This window comes from Coturnix japonica, chromosome 3 (assembly GCF_054131305.1).
Source record: "Coturnix japonica strain WE chromosome 3, WE-NBRP24, whole genome shotgun sequence".
NCBI lineage: Eukaryota > Metazoa > Chordata > Aves > Galliformes > Phasianidae > Coturnix > Coturnix japonica.
The window spans coordinates 1,592,254-1,611,298 of NC_140665.1; positions in this window are offsets into that span (position 1 = coordinate 1,592,254).

Here is a 19,045-nt window from a genome sequence, read left to right on the forward strand (position 1 = left end):
TAGAGCAGCAGAAATCCGAGAAAAGCATGGTTAGAGTTTGGAGAAAAACGATGAAAAGCTGGGTTAGAGCGGAGAAAAACCAAGAAAAGCGGGAATAGAGCGGAGAAAAACCAAGAAAAGCGGGGTTAGAGCAATGGAAAACCAAGAATAGTGAAGTTAGAGCGGAGGAAAACCAAGAAAAGCGGGGTTAGAGCGGTTGAAAACCAAGAAAAGCAGAATAAGTGCGGAGGAAAACCAAGAAAAGCGGGGTTAGAACGAAGGAAAACCAAGAAAAGCGGGGTTAGAGCGGAGGAAAAGCATGAAAAGTGGGGTTAGAGCTGAGGAAAACCAAGAAAAGAGGGGTTAGAGCGGAGGAAAACCAAGAAAAGCGGGGTTAGAGCAAAGGAAAACCAAGAAAAGCGGTGTTAGAGCGGAGGAAAACCAAGAGAAACGGGGTTAGAGCGGAGAAAAACAAAGAAAAGCGGGGATAGAAGGGAGGAAAACCAAGAAAAGCTGGGATAGAGCAGAGGAAAACCAAGAAAAGCATAGTTAGAGCAAAAGCAAACCAAGAAAAGCGAAGTTAGTACGGAGGAAAACCAAGAAAAGCTGGGTTAGAGTGTAGGAAAACCAAGAAAAGCGGTGTTAGTGTGGAGGAAAACCAAGAAAAGTGGGGTTAGAGCGGATGAAAACCAAGAAAAGCGAAGTTAGAGCGGAGGAAAACCAAGAAAAGCGGGGTTAGAGCGGAGGATAACCAAGAAAAGAGGGGTTAGAAAGGAGGAAAACCAAGAAAAGCGGCGTTAGAGCGGAGGAAAACCAAGTAAAGCAGAATTAGAGCAAAGGAAAACCAAGAAAAGCGAAGTTAGTGCGGAGGAAAACCAAGAAAAGCTGGGTTAGAGCGTAGGAAAACCAAGAAAAGCGGGGATAGAAGGGAGGAAAAACAAGAAAAGCGGGGTTAGAGCAGAGGAAAACCAAGTAAAGCAGATTTAGAACGGAATAAAACGTAGAAAAGCGTGGTTGGGGCCGCAGAAATCCGAGAAAAGCATAGTTAGAGTGGAGAAAAACCATGAAAAGCTGGGTTAGAGTGGAGGAAAACCAAGAAAAGCGGGGTTAGTGCGGAGGAAAACCAAGAAAAGCGGGATTAGAGCGGTGGAAAACCAAGAAAAGCGGTGTTAGAGTGGAGGAAAACCAAGAGAAACGGGGTTAGAGCAGAGAAAAACCAAGAAAAGCTGGGTTAGAGCGTAGGAAAACCAAGAAAAGCAGGGATATAGCGGAGGAAATCCAAGAAAAGCAGGGTTAGAGCAGAGGAAAACCAAGAAAAGCGGGGTTAGAACGGAGGAAAACCAAGTAAAGCAAAGTTAGAACGGAATAAAACGTAGAAAAGCGTGGTTGAAGCAACAGAAATCTGAGAAAAGCATGGTTAGAGTGGAGAAAAACGATGAAAAGCTGGGTTAGATCGGAGAAAAACCAAGAAACGCGGGGTTAGTGCAGAGGAAAACCAAAAAAAAAGGGGTTAGAGCGGAGGAAAACCAAGAAAAGCGGGGTTAGAGCGGAGGAAAACCAAGAAAAGCGAAGTTAGAGCGGAGGAAAACCAAGAAAAGCGGGGTTAGAGCGGAGGATAACCAAGAAAAGAGGGGTTAGAAAGGAGGAAAACCAAGAAAAGCGGCGTTAGAGCGGAGGAAAACCAAGTAAAGAAGGGTTAGAGCAAAGGAAAACCAAGAAAAGCGAAGTTTGTGCGGAGGAAAACCAAGAAAAGCTGGGTTAGAGCGTAGGAAAACCAAGAAAAGCAGGGATAGAAGGGAGGAAAAACAAGAAAAGCGGGGTTAGAGCAGAGGAAAACCAAGAAAAGCGAGGTTAGAGCGGAGGAAAACCAAGTAAAGCAGAGTTAGAATGGAAGAAAACGAAGAAAAGCGTGGTTAGAGCAGCAGAAATCCGAGAAAAGCATGGCTAGAGTGGAGAAAAATGATAAAAAGCTGAGTTAGAGCGGAGAAAAACCAAGAAAAGCGGGATTAGAGCGGAGGAAAACCAAGAAAAGCGGGGTTAGAGCAATGGAAAACCAAGAATAGTGAAGTTAGAGCGTAGGAAAACCAAGAAAAGCGGGGTTAGAACGGATGAAAACCAAGAAAATCGGTGTTAGAGCGGAGGAAAACCAAGAAAAGCGGCGTTAGAGCGGAGGAAAACCAAGAAAAGCGGGGTTAAAAAAAGGAAAACAAAGAAAAGCGAAGTTAGAGTGGAGAAAAACCAAGAAAAGCTGGGTTAGAGCGTAGGAAAACCAAGAAAAGCAGGGTTATAGCGGAGGAAAACCAAGAAAAGCGGGGTTAGAGCAGAGGAAAACCAAGAAAAGCGGGGTTAGAGCGGAGGAAAACCAAGTAAAGCAAAGTTAGAACGGAATAAAACGTAGAAAAGCGTGGTTGGAGCAGCAGAAATCAGAGAAAAGCTGGGTTAGTGTGGAGAAAAACGATGAAAAGCTGGGTTCGAGCGGAGAAAAACCAAGAAAAGCGGGGTTAGTGCAGAGGAAAACCAAGAAAAAAGGGGTTAGTGCGGAAGAAAACCAAGTAAAGCGGGGTTAGAGCGGAGGAAAACCAAGAAAAGCGGTGTTAGAGCGGAGGAAAACGTAGAAAAGCGGAATAAGTGCGGAGGAAAACCAAGAAATCGGGGTTAGAACGGAGGAAAACCAAGAAAAGCGGGGTTAGAGCGGAGGAAAAGCATGAAAAGTGGGGTTAGAGCTGAGGAAAACCAAGAAAAGCGGGGTTACAGCGGAGGAAAACCAAGAAAAGCGGGGTTAGAGCGGAGGAAAACCAAGAAAAGCGGTGTTAGAGCGGAGGAAAACCAAGAGAAACGGGGTTAGAGCGGAGAAAAACCAAGAAAAGCGGGGATAGAAGGGAGGAAAACAGAGAAAAGATGAGATAGAGCAGAGGAAAACCATGAAAAGCGGGGTTAGAGGAGAGGAAAACCAAGAAAAGCAGTGTTAGTGCGGAGGAAAACCAAGAATAGCTGGGATAGAGCGTAGGAAAACCAAGAAAAGCGGGGTTATAGCGTAGGAAAACCAAGAAAAGCAGGGTTAGAGCAGAGGAAAACCAAGAAAAGCGGGGTTAGAGCGGAGGAAAACCAAGTAAAGCAGAGTTAGAACGGAATAAAACGTAGAGAAGCGTGGTTGGAGCAGCAGAAATCCGAGAAAAACATGGTTAGAGTGGAGAAAAACCGTGAAAAGCTGGGTTAGAGTGGAGAAAAACCAAGAAAAGCGGGGTTAGTGCGGAGGAAAACCAAGAAATGCGGGGTTAGTGCGGAGGAAAACCAAGAAAAGTGGGGTTAGAGCGGAGGAAAACCAAGAAAAGCGGGAATAGAGCGGAGGAAAACCAAGAAAAGCGGGGTTAGAGCGGTTGAAAACCAAGAAAAGCAGAATAAGTGCGGAGGAAAACCAAGAAAAGCGGGGTTAGAACGAAGGAAAACCAAGAAAAGCGGGGTTAGAGCGGAGGAAAAGCATGAAAAGTGGGGTTAGATCTGAGGAAAACCAAGAAAAGAGGGGTTAGAGCGGAGGAAAACCAAGAAAAGCGGGGTTAGAGCAAAGGAAAACCAAGAAAAGCGGTGTTAGAGCGGAGGAAAACCAAGAGAAACGGGGTTAGAGCGGAGAAAAACAAAGAAAAGCGGGGATAGAAGGGAGGAAAACCAAGAAAAGCTGGGATAGAGCAGAGGAAAACCAAGAAAAGCATAGTTAGAGCAAAAGCAAACCAAGAAAAGCGAAGTTAGTACGGAGGAAAACCAAGAAAAGCTGGGTTAGAGCGTAGGAAAACCAAGAAAAGCGGTGTTAGTGTGGAGGAAAACCAAGAAAAGTGGGGTTAGAGCGGATGAAAACCAAGAAAAGCGAAGTTAGAGCGGAGGAAAACCAAGAAAAGCGGGGTTAGAGCGGAGGATAACCAAGAAAAGAGGGGTTAGAAAGGAGGAAAACCAAGAAAAGCGGCGTTAGAGCGGAGGAAAACCAAGTAAAGCAGAATTAGAGCAAAGGAAAACCAAGAAAAGCGAAGTTAGTGCGGAGGAAAACCAAGAAAAGCTGGGTTAGAGCGTAGGAAAACCAAGAAAAGCGGGGATAGAAGGGAGGAAAAACAAGAAAAGCGGGGTTAGAGCAGAGGAAAACCAAGTAAAGCAGATTTAGAACGGAATAAAACGTAGTAAAGCGTGGTTGGGGCCGCAGAAATCCGAGAAAAGCATGGTTAGAGTGGAGAAAAACCATGAAAAGCTGGGTTAGAGTGGAGAAAAACCAAGAAAAGCGGGGTTAGTGCGGAGGAAAACCAAGAAAAGCGGGGTTAGTGCGGAGGAAAACCAAGAAAAGCGGGATTGGAGCGGTGGAAAACCAAGAAAAGCGGTGTTAGAGTGGAGGAAAACCAAGAGAAACGGGGTTAGAGCAGAGAAAAACCAAGAAAAGCTGGGTTAGAGCGTAGGAAAACCAAGAAAAGCAGGGATATAGCGGAGGAAATCCAAGAAAAGCAGGGTTAGAGCAGAGGAAAACCAAGAAAAGCGGGGTTAGAGCGGAGGAAAACCAAGTAAAGCAAAGTTAGAACGGAATAAAACGTAGAAAAGCGTGGTTGAAGCAACAGAAATCTGAGAAAAGCATGGTTAGAGTGGAGAAAAACGATGAAAAGCTGGGTTAGATCGGAGAAAAACCAAGAAACGCGGGGTTAGTGCAGAGGAAAACCAAAAAAAAAGGGGTTAGAGCGGAGGAAAACCAAGAAAAGCAGGGTTAGAGCGGAGGAAAACCAAGAAAAGCGAAGTTAGAGCGGAGGAAAACCAAGAAAAGCTGGGATAGAGCAGAGGAAAACCAAGAAAAGCATAGTTAGAGCAAAAGCAAACCAAGAAAAGCGAAGTTAGTACGGAGGAAAACCAAGAAAAGCTGGGTTAGAGCGTAGGAAAACCAAGAAAAGCGGTGTTAGTGTGGAGGAAAACCAAGAAAAGTGGGGTTAGAGCGGATGAAAACCAAGAAAAGCGAAGTTAGAGCGGAGGAAAACCAAGAAAAGCGGGGTTAGAGCGGAGGATAACCAAGAAAAGAGGGGTTAGAAAGGAGGAAAACCAAGAAAAGCGGCGTTAGAGCGGAGGAAAACCAAGTAAAGCAGAATTAGAGCAAAGGAAAACCAAGAAAAGCGAAGTTAGTGCGGAGGAAAACCAAGAAAAGCTGGGTTAGAGTGTAGGAAAACCAAGAAAAGCGGGGATAGAAGGGAGGAAAAACAAGAAAAGCGGGGTTAGAGCAGAGGAAAACCAAGTAAAGCAGATTTAGAACGGAATAAAACGCAGAAAAGCGTGGTTGGGGCCGCAGAAATCCGAGAAAAGCATGGTTAGAGTGGAGAAAAACCATGAAAAGCTGGGTTAGAGTGGAGAAAAACCAAGAAAAGCGGGGTTAGTGCGGAGGAAAACCAAGAAAAGCGGGGTTAGTGCGGAGGAAAACCAAGAAAAGCAGGATTGGAGCGGTGGAAAACCAAGAAAAGCGGTGTTAGAGTGGAGGAAAACCAAGAGAAACGGGGTTAGAGCAGAGAAAAACCAAGAAAAGCTGGGTTAGAGCGTAGGAAAACCAAGAAAAGCAGGGATATAGCGGAGGAAATCCAAGAAAAGCAGGGTTAGAGCAGAGGAAAACCAAGAAAAGCGGGGTTAGAGCGGAGGAAAACCAAGTAAAGCAAAGTTAGAACGGAATAAAACGTAGAAAAGCGTGGTTGAAGCAACAGAAATCTGAGAAAAGCATGGTTAGAGTGGAGAAAAACGATGAAAAGCTGGGTTAGATGGGAGAAAAACCAAGAAACGCGGGGTTAGTGCAGAGGAAAACCAAAAAAAAAGGGGTTAGAGCAGAGGAAAACCAAGAAAAGCAGGGTTAGAGCGGAGGAAAACCAAGAAAAGCGAAGTTAGAGCGGAGGAAAACCAAGAAAAGCGGGGTTAGAGCGGAGGATAACCAAGAAAAGAGGGGTTAGAAAGGAGGAAAACCAAGAAAAGCGGCGTTAGAGCGGAGGAAAACCAAGTAAAGAAGGGTTAGAGCAAAGGAAAACCAAGAAAAGCGAAGTTAGTGCGGAGGAAAACCAAGAATAGCTGGGTTAGAGCGTAGGAAAACCAAGAAAAGCAGGGATAGAAGGGAGGAAAAACAAGAAAAGCGGGGTTAGAGCAGAGGAAAACCAAGAAAAGCGAGGTTAGAGCGGAGGAAAACCAAGTAAAGCAGAGTTAGAATGGAAGAAAACGAAGAAAAGCGTGGTTAGAGCAGCAGAAATCCGAGAAAAGCATGGCTAGAGTGGAGAAAAACGATAAAAAGCTGAGTTAGAGCGGAGAAAAACCAAGAAAAGCGGGATTAGAGCGGAGGAAAACCAAAAAAAGCGGGGTTAGAGCAATGGAAAACCAAGAATAGTGAAGTTAGAGCGTAGGAAAACCAAGAAAAGCGGGGTTAGAGCGGATGAAAACCAAGAAAAGCGGTGTTAGAGCGGAGGAAAACCAAGAAAAGCGGCGTTAGAGCGGAGGAAAACCAATAAAAGCGGGGTTAAAAAAAGGAAAACAAAGAAAAGCGAAGTTAGTGCGGAGGAAAACCAAGAAAAGCTGGGTTAGAGCGTAGGAAAACCAAGAAAAGCAGGGTTATAGCGGAGGAAAACCAAGAAAAGCGGGGTTAGAGCAGAGGAAAACCAAGAAAAGCGGGGTTAGAGCGGAGGAAAACCAAGTAAAGCAAAGTTAGAACGGAATAAAACGTAGAAAAGCGTGGTTGGAGCAGCAGAAATCAGAGAAAAGCTGGGTTAGTGTGGAGAAAAACGATGAAAAGCTGGGTTCGAGCGGAGAAAAACCAAGAAAAGCGGGGTTAGTGCAGAGGAAAACCAAGAAAAAAGGGGTTAGTGCGGAGGAAAACCAAGTAAAGCGGGGTTAGAGCGGAGGAAAACCAAGAAAAGCGGGGTTAGAGCGGAGGAAAACGAAGAAAAGCGGAATAAGTGCGGAGGAAAACCAAGAAAAGCGGGGTTAGAACGGAGGAAAACCAAGAAAAGCGGGGTTAGAGCGGAGGAAAAGCATGAAAAGTGGGGTTAGAGCTGAGGAAAACCAAGAAAAGCGGGGTTAGAGCGGAGGAAAACCAAGAAAAGCGGGGTTAGAGCGGAGGAAAACCAAGAAAAGCGGTGTTAGAGCGGAGGAAAACCAAGAGAAACGGGGTTAGAGCGGAGAAAAACCAAGAAAAGCGGGGATAGAAGAAAGGAAAACCAAGAAAAGATGAGATAGAGCAGAGGAAAACCATGAAAAGCGGGGTTAGAGCAGAGGAAAACCAAGAAAAGCGAAGTTAGTGCGGAGGAAAACCAAGAATAGCTGGGATAGAGCGTAGGAAAACCAAGAAAAGCGGGGTTATAGCGTAGGAAAACCAAGAAAAGCAGGGTTAGAGCAGAAGAAAACCAAGAAAAGCGGGGTTAGAGCGGAGGAAAACCAAGTAAAGCAGAGTTAGAACGGAATAAAACGTAGAAAAGCGTGGTTGGAGCAGCAGAAATCCGAGAAAAGCATGGTTAGAGTGGAGAAAAACCGTGAAAAGCTGGGTTAGAGTGGAGAAAAACCAAGAAAAGCGGGGTTAGTGCGGAGGAAAACCAAGAAATGCGGGGTTAGTGCGGAGGAAAACCAAGAAAAGCGGGGTTAGAGCGGAGGAAAACCAAGAAAAGCGGGGTTAGAGCGGAGGAAAACCAAGAAAATCGGGGTTAGAGCGGAGGAAAACCAAGTAAAGCGGGGTTAGAGCGGAGGAAAACCAAGAAAAGCGTGGTTAGAGCGGAGGAAAACGAAGAAAACCGGGGTTAGAGCAGAGGAAAACCAAGAAAAGCGGGGTTAGAGCGGAGGAAAACCAAGTAAAGCAAAGTTAGAACGGAATAAAACGTAGAAAAGCGAGGTTGGAGCAGCAGAAATCAGAGAAAAGCTGGGTTAGTGTGGAGAAAAATGATGAAAAGCTGGGTTAGAGCGGAGAAAAACAAGAAAAGCGGGGTTAGTGCAGAGGAAAACCAAGAAAAAAGGGGTTAGTGCGGAAGAAAACCAAGTAAAGCGGGGTTAGAGCGGAGGAAAACCAAGAAAAGCGAAGTTAGAGCGGAGGAAAACGAAGAAAAGCGGAATAAGTGCGGAGGAAAACCAAGAAATCGGGGTTAGAACGGAGGAAAACCAAGAAAAGCGGGGTTAGAGCGGAGGAAAAGCATAAAAAGTGGGGTTAGAGCTGAGGAAAACCAAGAAAAGCGGGGTTACAGCGGAGGAAAACCAAGAAAAGCGGGGTTAGAGCGGAGGAAAACCAAGAAAAGCGGTGTTAGAGCGGAGGAAAACCAAGAGAAACGGGGTTAGAGCGGAGAAAAACCAAGAAAAGCGGGGATAGAAGGGAGGAAAACAGAGAAAAGATGAGATAGAGCAGAGGAAAACCATGAAAAGCGGGGTTAGAGCAGAGGAAAACCAAGAAAAGCAGTGTTAGTGCGGAGGAAAACCAAGAATAGCTGGGATAGAGCGTAGGAAAACCAAGAAAAGCGGGGTTATAGCGTAGGAAAACCAAGAAAAGCAGGGTTAGAGCAGAGGAAATCCAAGAAAAGCGGGGTTAGAGCGGAGGAAAACCAAGTAAAGCAGAGTTAGAACGGAATAAAACGTAGAGAAGCGTGGTTGGAGCAGCAGAAATCCGAGAAAAGCATGGTTAGAGTGGAGAAAAACCGTGAAAAGCTGGGTTAGAGTGGAGAAAAACCAAGAAAAGCGGGGTTAGTGCGGAGGAAAACCAAGAAAAGCGGGGTTAGTGCGGAGGAAAACCAAGAAAAGCGGGGTTAGAGCGGAGGAAAACCAAGAAAAGCGGGAATAGAGCGGAGGAAAACCAAGAAAAGCGGGGTTAGAGCGGTTGAAAACCAAGAAAAGCAGAATAAGTGCGGAGGAAAACCAAGAAAAGCGGGGTTAGAACGAAGGAAAACCAAGAAAAGCGGGGTTAGAGCGGAGGAAAAGCATGAAAAGTGGGGTTAGATCTGAGGAAAACCAATAAAAGAGGGGTTAGAGCGGAGGAAAACCAAGAAAAGCGGGGTTAGAGCAAAGGAAAACCAAGAAAAGCGGTGTTAGAGCGGAGGAAAACCAAGAGAAACGGGGTTAGAGCGGAGAAAAACAAAGAAAAGCGGGGATAGAAGGGAGGAAAACCAAGAAAAGCTGGGATAGAGCAGAGGAAAACCAAGAAAAGCATAGTTAGAGCAAAAGCAAACCAAGAAAAGCGAAGTTAGTACGGAGGAAAACCAAGAAAAGCTGGGTTAGAGCGTAGGAAAACCAAGAAAAGCGGTGTTAGTGTGGAGGAAAACCAAGAAAAGTGGGGTTAGAGCGGATGAAAACCAAGAAAAGCGAAGTTAGAGCGGAGGAAAACCAAGAAAAGCGGGGTTAGAGCGGAGGATAACCAAGAAAAGAGGGGTTAGAAAGGAGGAAAACCAAGAAAAGCGGCGTTAGAGCGGAGGAAAACCAAGTAAAGCAGAATTAGAGCAAAGGAAAACCAAGAAAAGCGAAGTTAGTGCGGAGGAAAACCAAGAAAAGCTGGGTTAGAGCGTAGGAAAACCAAGAAAAGCGGGGATAGAAGGGAGGAAAAACAAGAAAAGCGGGGTTAGAGCAGAGGAAAACCAAGTAAAGCAGATTTAGAACGGAATAAAACGTAGAAAAGCGTGGTTGGGGCCGCAGAAATCCGAGAAAAGCATGGTTAGAGTGGAGAAAAACCATGAAAAGCTGGGTTAGAGTGGAGAAAAACCAAGAAAAGCGGGGTTAGTGCAGAGGAAAACCAAGAAAAGCGGGGTTAGTGCGGAGGAAAACCAAGAAAAGCGGGATTGGAGCGGTGGAAAACCAAGAAAAGCGGTGTTAGAGTGGAGGAAAACCAAGAGAAACGGGGTTAGAGCAGAGAAAAACCAAGAAAAGCTGGGTTAGAGCGTAGGAAAACCAAGAAAAGCAGGGATATAGCGGAGGAAATCCAAGAAAAGCAGGGTTAGAGCAGAGGAAAACCAAGAAAAGCGGGGTTAGAGCGGAGGAAAACCAAGTAAAGCAAAGTTAGAACGGAATAAAACGTAGAAAAGCGTGGTTGAAGCAACAGAAATCTGAGAAAAGCATGGTTAGAGTGGAGAAAAACGATGAAAAGCTGGGTTAGATCGGAGAAAAACCAAGAAACGCGGGGTTAGTGCAGAGGAAAACCAAAAAAAAAGGGGTTAGAGCGGAGGAAAACCAAGAAAAGCAGGGTTAGAGCGGAGGAAAACCAAGAAAAGCTGGGATAGAGCAGAGGAAAACCAAGAAAAGCATAGTTAGAGCAAAAGCAAACCAAGAAAAGCGAAGTTAGTACGGAGGAAAACCAAGAAAAGCTGGGTTAGAGCGTAGGAAAACCAAGAAAAGCGGTGTTAGTGTGGAGGAAAACCAAGAAAAGTGGGGTTAGAGCGGATGAAAACCAAGAAAAGCGAAATTAGAGCGGAGGAAAACCAAGAAAAGCGGGGTTAGAGCGGAGGATAACCAAGAAAAGAGGGGTTAGAAAGGAGGAAAACCAAGAAAAGCGGCGTTAGAGCGGAGGAAAACCAAGTAAAGAAGGGTTAGAGCAAAGGAAAACCAAGAAAAGCGAAGTTAGTGCGGAGGAAAACCAAGAAAAGCTGGGTTAGAGTGTAGGAAAACCAAGAAAAGCGGGGATAGAAGGGAGGAAAAACAAGAAAAGCGGGGTTAGAGCAGAGGAAAACCAAGTAAAGCAGATTTAGAACGGAATAAAACGCAGAAAAGCGTGGTTGGGGCCGCAGAAATCCGAGAAAAGCATGGTTAGAGTGGAGAAAAACCATGAAAAGCTGGGTTAGAGTGGAGAAAAACCAAGAAAAGCGGGGTTAGTGCGGAGGAAAACCAAGAAAAGCGGGGTTAGTGCGGAGGAAAACCAAGAAAAGCGGGATTGGAGCGGTGGAAAACCAAGAAAAGCGGTGTTAGAGTGGAGGAAAACCAAGAGAAACGGGGTTAGAGCAGAGAAAAACCAAGAAAAGCTGGGTTAGAGCGTAGGAAAACCAAGAAAAGCAGGGATATAGCGGAGGAAATCCAAGAAAAGCAGGGTTAGAGCAGAGGAAAACCAAGAAAAGCGGGGTTAGAGCGGAGGAAAACCAAGTAAAGCAAAGTTAGAACGGAATAAAACGTAGAAAAGCGTGGTTGAAGCAACAGAAATCTGAGAAAAGCATGGTTAGAGTGGAGAAAAACGATGAAAAGCTGGGTTAGATCGGAGAAAAACCAAGAAACGCGGGGTTAGTGCAGAGGAAAACCAAAAAAAAAGGGGTTAGAGCAGAGGAAAACCAAGAAAAGCAGGGTTAGAGCGGAGGAAAACCAAGAAAAGCGAAGTTAGAGCGGAGGAAAACCAAGAAAAGCGGGGTTAGAGCGGAGGATAACCAAGAAAAGAGGGGTTAGAAAGGAGGAAAACCAAGAAAAGCGGCGTTAGAGCGGAGGAAAACCAAGTAAAGAAGGGTTAGAGCAAAGGAAAACCAAGAAAAGCGAAGTTAGTGCGGAGGAAAACCAAGAATAGCTGGGTTAGAGCGTAGGAAAACCAAGAAAAGCAGGGATAGAAGGGAGGAAAAACAAGAAAAGCGGGGTTAGAGCAGAGGAAAACCAAGAAAAGCGAGGTTAGAGCGGAGGAAAACCAAGTAAAGCAGAGTTAGAATGGAAGAAAACGAAGAAAAGCGTGGTTAGAGCAGCAGAAATCCGAGAAAAGCATGGCTAGAGTGGAGAAAAACGATAAAAAGCTGAGTTAGAGCGGAGAAAAACCAAGAAAAGCGGGATTAGAGCGGAGGAAAACCAAAAAAAGCGGGGTTAGAGCAATGGAAAACCAAGAATAGTGAAGTTAGAGCGTAGGAAAACCAAGAAAAGCGGGGTTAGAGCGGATGAAAACCAAGAAAAGCGGTGTTAGAGCGGAGGAAAACCAAGAAAAGCGGCGTTAGAGCGGAGGAAAACCAATAAAAGCGGGGTTAAAAAAAGGAAAACAAAGAAAAGCGAAGTTAGTGCGGAGGAAAACCAAGAAAAGCTGGGTTAGAGCGTAGGAAAACCAAGAAAAGCAAGGTTATAGCGGAGGAAAACCAAGAAAAGCGGGGTTAGAGCAGAGGAAAACCAAGAAAAGCGGGGTTAGAGCGGAGGAAAACCAAGTAAAGCAAAGTTAGAACGGAATAAAACGTAGAAAAGCGTGGTTGGAGCAGCAGAAATCAGAGAAAAGCTGGGTTAGTGTGGAGAAAAACGATGAAAAGCTGGGTTCGAGCGGAGAAAAACCAAGAAAAGCGGGGTTAGTGCAGAGGAAAACCAAGAAAAAAGGGGTTAGTGCGGAGGAAAACCAAGTAAAGCGGGGTTAGAGCGGAGGAAAACCAAGAAAAGCGGGGTTAGAGCGGAGGAAAACGAAGAAAAGCGGAATAAGTGCGGAGGAAAACCAAGAAAAGCGGGGTTAGAACGGAGGAAAACCAAGAAAAGCGGGGTTAGAGCGGAGGAAAAGCATGAAAAGTGGGGTTAGAGCTGAGGAAAACCAAGAAAAGCGGGGTTACAGCGGAGGAAAACCAAGAAAAGCGGGGTTAGAGCGGAGGAAAACCAAGAAAAGCGGTGTTAGAGCGGAGGAAAACCAAGAGAAACGGGGTTAGAGCGGAGAAAAACCAAGAAAAGCGGGGATAGAAGGGAGGAAAACCAAGAAAAGATGAGATAGAGCAGAGGAAAACCATGAAAAGCGGGGTTAGAGCAGAGGAAAACCAAGAAAAGCGAAGTTAGTGCGGAGGAAAACCAAGAATAGCTGGGATAGAGCGTAGGAAAACCAAGAAAAGCGGGGTTATAGCGTAGGAAAACCAAGAAAAGCAGGGTTAGAGCAGAAGAAAACCAAGAAAAGCGGGGTTAGAGCGGAGGAAAACCAAGTAAAGCAGAGTTAGAACGGAATAAAACGTAGAAAAGCGTGGTTGGAGCAGCAGAAATCCGAGAAAAGCATGGTTAGAGTGGAGAAAAACCGTGAAAAGCTGGGTTAGAGTGGAGAAAAACCAAGAAAAGCGGGGTTAGTGCGGAGGAAAACCAAGAAATGCGGGGTTAGTGCGGAGGAAAACCAAGAAAAGCGGGGTTAGAGCGGAGGAAAACCAAGAAAAGCGGGGTTAGAGCGGAGGAAAACCAAGAAAATCGGAGTTAGAGCGGAGGAAAACCAAGTAAAGCGGGGTTAGAGCGGAGGAAAACCAAGAAAAGCGTGGTTAGAGCGGAGGAAAACGAAGAAAACCGGGGTTAGAGCAGAGGAAAACCAAGAAAAGCGGGGTTAGAGCGGAGGAAAACCAAGTAAAGCAAAGTTAGAACGGAATAAAACGTAGAAAAGCGAGGTTGGAGCAGCAGAAATCAGAGAAAAGCTGGGTTAGTGTGGAGAAAAATGATGAAAAGCTGGGTTAGAGCGGAGAAAAACAAGAAAAGCGGGGTTAGTGCAGAGGAAAACCAAGAAAAAAGGGGTTAGTGCAAAGGAAAACCAAGTAAAGCAGGGTTAAGCGGAGGAAAACCAAGAAAAGCGGGGTTAGAGCGGAGGAAAAGCATGAAAAGTGGGGTTAGAGCTGAGGAAAACCAAGAAAAGAGGGGTTAGAGCGGAGGAAAACCAAGAAAAGCGGGGTTAGAGCGGAGGAAAACCAAGAGAAACGGGGTTAGAGCGGAGAAAAACAAAGAAAAGCGGGGATAGAAGGGAGGAAAACCAAGAAAAGCTGGGATAGAGCAGAGGAAAACCAAGAAAAGCGGGGTTAGAAAGGAGGAAAAAAAAGAAAAGCGGGATTAGAGCGGAGGAAACCCAAGAAAAGCATAATTAGAGCAAAAGAAAACCAAGAAAAGCGAAGTATGTACGGAGGAAAACCAAGAAAAGCAGTGTTAGAGCGGATGAAAACCAAGAAAAGCGGGGTTAGAGTGGAGGAAAACAAAGTAAAGCAGAGTTATTACGGAATAAAACGTAGAAAAGCGTGGTTGGAGCAGCAGAAATCCGAGAAAAGCATGGTTAGAGTGGTGAAAAACCATGAAAAGCTGGGTTAGAGTGGAGAAAAAAAAGAAAAGCGGGGTTAGTGCGGAGGAAAACCAAGAAAAGCGGGGTTAGTGCGGAGGAAAACCAAGAAAAGCGGGATTAGAGCGGAGGAAAACCAAGAAAAGCAGGGTTAGAGCAGAGGAAAACCAAGAGAAACGGGGTTAGAGCAGAGAAAAACCAAGAAAAGCGGAGTTAGAGCGTAGAAAAACCAAGAAAAGCGAAGTTAGAGCGGAGGAAAACCATGAAAAGCGGGGTTAGAGCGGAGAAAAACCAAGAAAACAAGGTTAGAGCGGAGGAAAACCAAGAAAAGCAAGGTTAGAGCGGAGGAAAACCAAGAAAAGAGGGGTTAGAGAGGAGGAAAACCAAGAAAAGCAAAGTTAGAGCGGAGGAAAACCAAGAAAAGCGGAATAAGTGCGGAGGAAAACCAAGAAAAGCGGGGTTAGAGCGGAGGAAAACCAAGAAAAAGAAGTTAGAGAGGAAGAAAACGAAGAAAAGTGCGATTAGAGCAGCAGAAATCCGAGAAAAGCATGGTTAGATTGGAGAAAAACCATGAAAAGCTGGGTTAGAGTGGAGAAAAACCAAGAAAAGCGGGGTTAGTGCGGAGGAAAACCAAGAAAAGCGGGGTTAGTGCGGAGGAAAACCAAGAAAAGCGGGTTTAGAGCAGAGGAAAACCAAGAAAAGCAGGGTTAGAGCGGAGAAAAACCAAGAAAAACGGGGTTAGAGTGGAGGAAAACCAAGTAAAGCGGGGTTAGAGCGGAGGAAAACCAAGAAAAGCGGGGTTAGAGCGAAGGAAAACGGAGTAAAGCGGTGTTAGAGCGGAGGAAAACCAAGAAAAAGAATTTAGAGAGGAAGAATACGAGGAAAAGCGCGGTTAGAGCAGCAGAAATCCGAGAAAAGCATGGTTAGAGTAGAGAAAAACCATGAAAAGCTGGGTTAGAGTGGAGAAAAACCAAGAAAAGTGGGGTTAGTGCAGAGGAAAACCAAGTAAAGCGGGGTTAGAGCGGAGGAAAACCAAGAAAAGCGGGGTTAGAGCGGAGGAAAACCAAGAAAAGCGAAGTTAGAGCAGAGGAAAACCAAGAAAGGCAGAATAAGTGCGGAGGAAAACCAAGAAAAGCGGGGTTAGAGCGGAGAAAAACCAAGAAAAGCAGGGATAGAAGGGAGGAAAACCAAGAAAAGCGTCGTTAGAGCAGAGAAAAACCAACAAAAACAGGGTTAGAGCAAAGGAAAACCAAGAAAAGCTGGGTTAGAGCGGAGGAAAACCAAGAAAAGCGGAACAAGTGCGGAGGAAAACCAAGAAAAGCGGGGTTAGAGCGGAGGAAAACCAAGAAAAGCTGGGATAGAGCGGAGGAAAACCAAGAAAAGAGGAGTTAGAAAAGAGGAAAACCAAGAAAAGCGGTGATAGCGCGGAGGAAAACCAAGAAAAGCAGGGTTAGATCGGAGGAAAACCAAGGAAAGTGAAGTTAGAGCGGAGGAAAACCAAGAAAAGCTGGGTTAGAGCGGAGGAAAACCAAGAAAAGAGGGGTTATAGCGGAGGAAAACCAAGAAAAGCGGGGTTAGAGCGGAGGAAAACCAAGAAAAGCGGGGTTAGAGCGGAGGAAAACCAATATAAGTGGTGTTAGAGCGTAGGAAAACCAAGAAAAGCGGTGATAGAGTGGAGGAAAACCAAGAAAAGTGGTGATAGAGCGTAGGAAAACCACGAAAAGCGGTGCTAGCGCGGAGGAAAACCAAGAGAAGCGGGGTTAGAGCAAAGAAGAACCAAGAAAAGCAGGGTTAGAGCAAAGGAAAACCAAGACAAGCGAAGATAGAGCGGAGGAAAACCAAGAAAAGCGGGGTTAGAGCGGAGGAAAACCTAGAAAAAAGGGGATAGAGCGGAGGAAAACCAAGAAAAGCGGGGTTAGAGCGGAGGAAAACCAAGTAAAGCAGAGTTAGAACGGAATAAAACTTAGGAAACTTGGTTGGAGCAGCAGTAATCCGAGAAAAGCATGGTTAGAGTGGAGAAAAACGATGAAAAGATGGGTTAGAGCGGAGAAAAACCAAGAAAAGCGGGGTTAGTGCAGAGGAAAACCAATAAAAAAGGGGTTAGTGCGGAGGAAAACCAAGTAAAGCGGGGTTAGAGCGGAGGAAAACCAAGAAAAGCGAAGTTAGAGCGGAGGAAAACCAAGAAAAGCAGTAAGTGCAGAGGAAAACCAAGAAAAGCGGGGTTAGATCGGAGGAAAACCAAGAAAAAGAATTTAGAGTGGAAGAATACGAAGAAAAGCACGGTTAGAGCAGCAGAAATCCGAGAAAAGCATGGTTAGAGTGGAGAAAAACCAAGAGAAACGGGGTTAGAGCGGAGAAAAACCAAGAAAAGCAGGGTTAGAGCGCAGAAAAACCAAGATAAGCGAGGATAGAAGGGAGGAAAACCAAGAATGGCGGGGTTAGAGTGGAGGAAAACCAAGAAAAGCGGGGTTAGAGCAGAGGAAAACCAAGAAAAGCGGGGTTAGAGCGGAGGAAAACCAAGAAAAGCGAAGTTAGAGCGGTGGAAAACCAAGAAAAGCGGAATAAGTGCGGAGGATAACCAAGAAAAGCGGGGTTAGAGCGGAGGAAAACCAAGAAAAAGAAATTAGAGAGGAAGAAAATGAAGAAAAGCGTGGTTAAAGCAGCAGAAATCCGAGAATAGCATGGCTAGAGTGGAGAAAAACCATGAAAAGCTGGATTAGAGTGGAGAAAAACCAAGAAAAGCGGGGTTAGTGCGGAGGAAAACCAAGAAAAGAGGGGTTAGTGCGGAGGAAAACCAAGAAAAGCGGTGTTAGAGCAGAGGAAAACCAAGAGAAACGGGGTTAGAGCATAGAAAAACCAAGAAAAGCAGGGATAGAAGGGAGGAAAACCAAGAAAAGCGGCGTTGGAGCAGAGATAAACCAACAAAAACAGGGTTAGAGCAAAGGAAAACCAAGAAAAGCTGGGTTAGAGCGGAGGAAAACCAAGAAAAGCGGAACAAGTGCGGAGGAAAACCAAGAAAAGCAGGGTTAGAGCGGAAGAAAACCAAGAAAAGCTGGGATAGAGCGGAGGAAAACCAAGAAAAGAGGGGTTAGAAAAGAGGAAAACCAAGAAAAGCGGGGTTAGAGCGGAGGAAACCCAAGAAAAGCAGGGTTAGAGCAAAGGAAAACCAAGTAAAGCGAAGTTAGAGCGGAGGAAAACCAAGAAAAGCTGGGTTATAGCGGAGGAAAACCAAGAAAAGCGGGATTATAGCGAAGGAAAACCAAGAAAAGCGGGGTTAGAGCGGAGGAAAACCAAGAAAAGCGGGGTTAGAGCGGAGGAAAACCAAGAAAAAAGGGGTTAGTGCGAAGGAAAACCAAGTAAAGCGGGGTTAGAGCGGAGGAAATCCAAGAAAAGCGGTGATAGAGCGGAGGAAAACCAAGAAAAGTGGTGATAGAGCGTAGGAAAACCACGAAAAGCGGTGATAGCGCGGAGGAAAACCAAGAAAAGCAAGGTTAGAGCAAAGAAAAACCAAGAAAAGCAGGGTTAGAGCAAAGGAAAACCAAGAAAAGCGAAGATAGAGCGGAGGAAAACCAAGAAAAGCGGGGTTGGAGCGGAGGAAAACCAAGATAAAAGGGGTTAGAGCGGAGGAAATCCAAGAAAAGCGGGGTTAGAGCGGAGGAAAACCAAGAAAAGCTGGGATAGAGCGGAGGAAAACCAAGAAAAGAGGAGTTATAAAAGAGGAAAACCAAGAAAAGCGGTGATAGCGCGGAGGAAAACCAAGAAAAGCAGGGTTAGATCGGAGGAAAACCAAGAAAAGTGAAGTTAGAGCGGAGGTAAACCAAGAAAAGCTGGGTTACAGCGGAGGAAAACCAAGAAAAGCGGGGATATAGCGGAGGACAACCAAGAAAAGCGGGGTTAGAGCGGAGGAAAACCAAGAAAAGCGGGGATATAGCGGAGGAAAACATAGAAAAGTGGTGTTAGAGCGTAGGAAAACCAAGAAAAGCGGTGATAGAGTGGAGGAAAACCAAGAAAAGTGGTGATAGAGCATAGGAAAACCACGAAAAGCGGTGCTAGCGCGGAGGAAAACCAAGAGAAGCGGGGTTAGAGCAAAGAAAAACCAAGAAAAGCAGGGTTAGAGCAAAGGAAAACCAAGAAAAGCGAAGATAGAGCGGAGGAAAACCAAGAAAAGCGGGGTTAGAGCGGAGGAAAACCTAGAAAAAAGGGTTAGAGCGGAGGAAAACCAAGAAAAGCGGGGTTAGAGCGGAGGAAAACCAAGTAAAGCAGAGTTAGAACGGAATAAAACTTAGAAAACTTGGTTGGAGCAGCAGTAATCCGGGAAAAGCATGGTTAGAGTGGAGAAAAACGATGAAAAGCTGAATTAGAGCGGAGAAAAACCAAGAAAAGCGGGGTTAGTGCAGAGGAAAACCAATAAAAAAGGGGTTAGTGCGGAGGAAAACCAAGAAAAGCGGGGTTAGAGCGGAGGAAAACCAAGTAAAGCGGGGTTAGAGCGGAGGAAAACCAAGAAAAGCGAAGTTAGAGCGGAGGAAAACCAAGAAAAGCAGAATAAGTGCAGAGGAAAACCAAGAAAAGCGGGGTTAGATCGGAGGAAAACCAAGAAAAAGAATTTAGAGTGGAAGAATACGAAGAAAAGCACGGTTAGAGCAGCAGAAATCCAAGAAAAGCATGGTTAGAGTGGAGAAAAACCAAGAGAAACGGGGTTAGAGCGGAGAAAAACCAAGAAAAGCGGGGTTAGAACGCAGAAAAACCAAGAAAAGCGAGGATAGAAGGGAGGAAAACCAAGAAAAGCGGGGTTAGAGCGGAGGAAAACCAAGAAAAGCGGGGTTAGAGCAGAGGAAAACCAAGAAAAGCGGGGTTAGAGCGGAGGAAAACCAAGAAAAGCGAAGTTAGAGCGGTGGAAAACCAAGAAAAGTGGAATAAGTGCGGAGGATAACCAAGAAAAGCGGGGTTAGAGCGGAGGAAAACCAAGAAAAAGAAGTTAGAGAGGAAGAAAACGAAGAAAAGCGCGGTTAAAGCAGCAGAAATCCGAGAATAGCATGGCTAGAGTGGAGAAAAACCATGAAAAGCTGGGTTTGAGTGGAGAAAAACCAAGAAAAGCGGGGTTAGTGCGGAGGAAAACCAGGACAAGAGGGG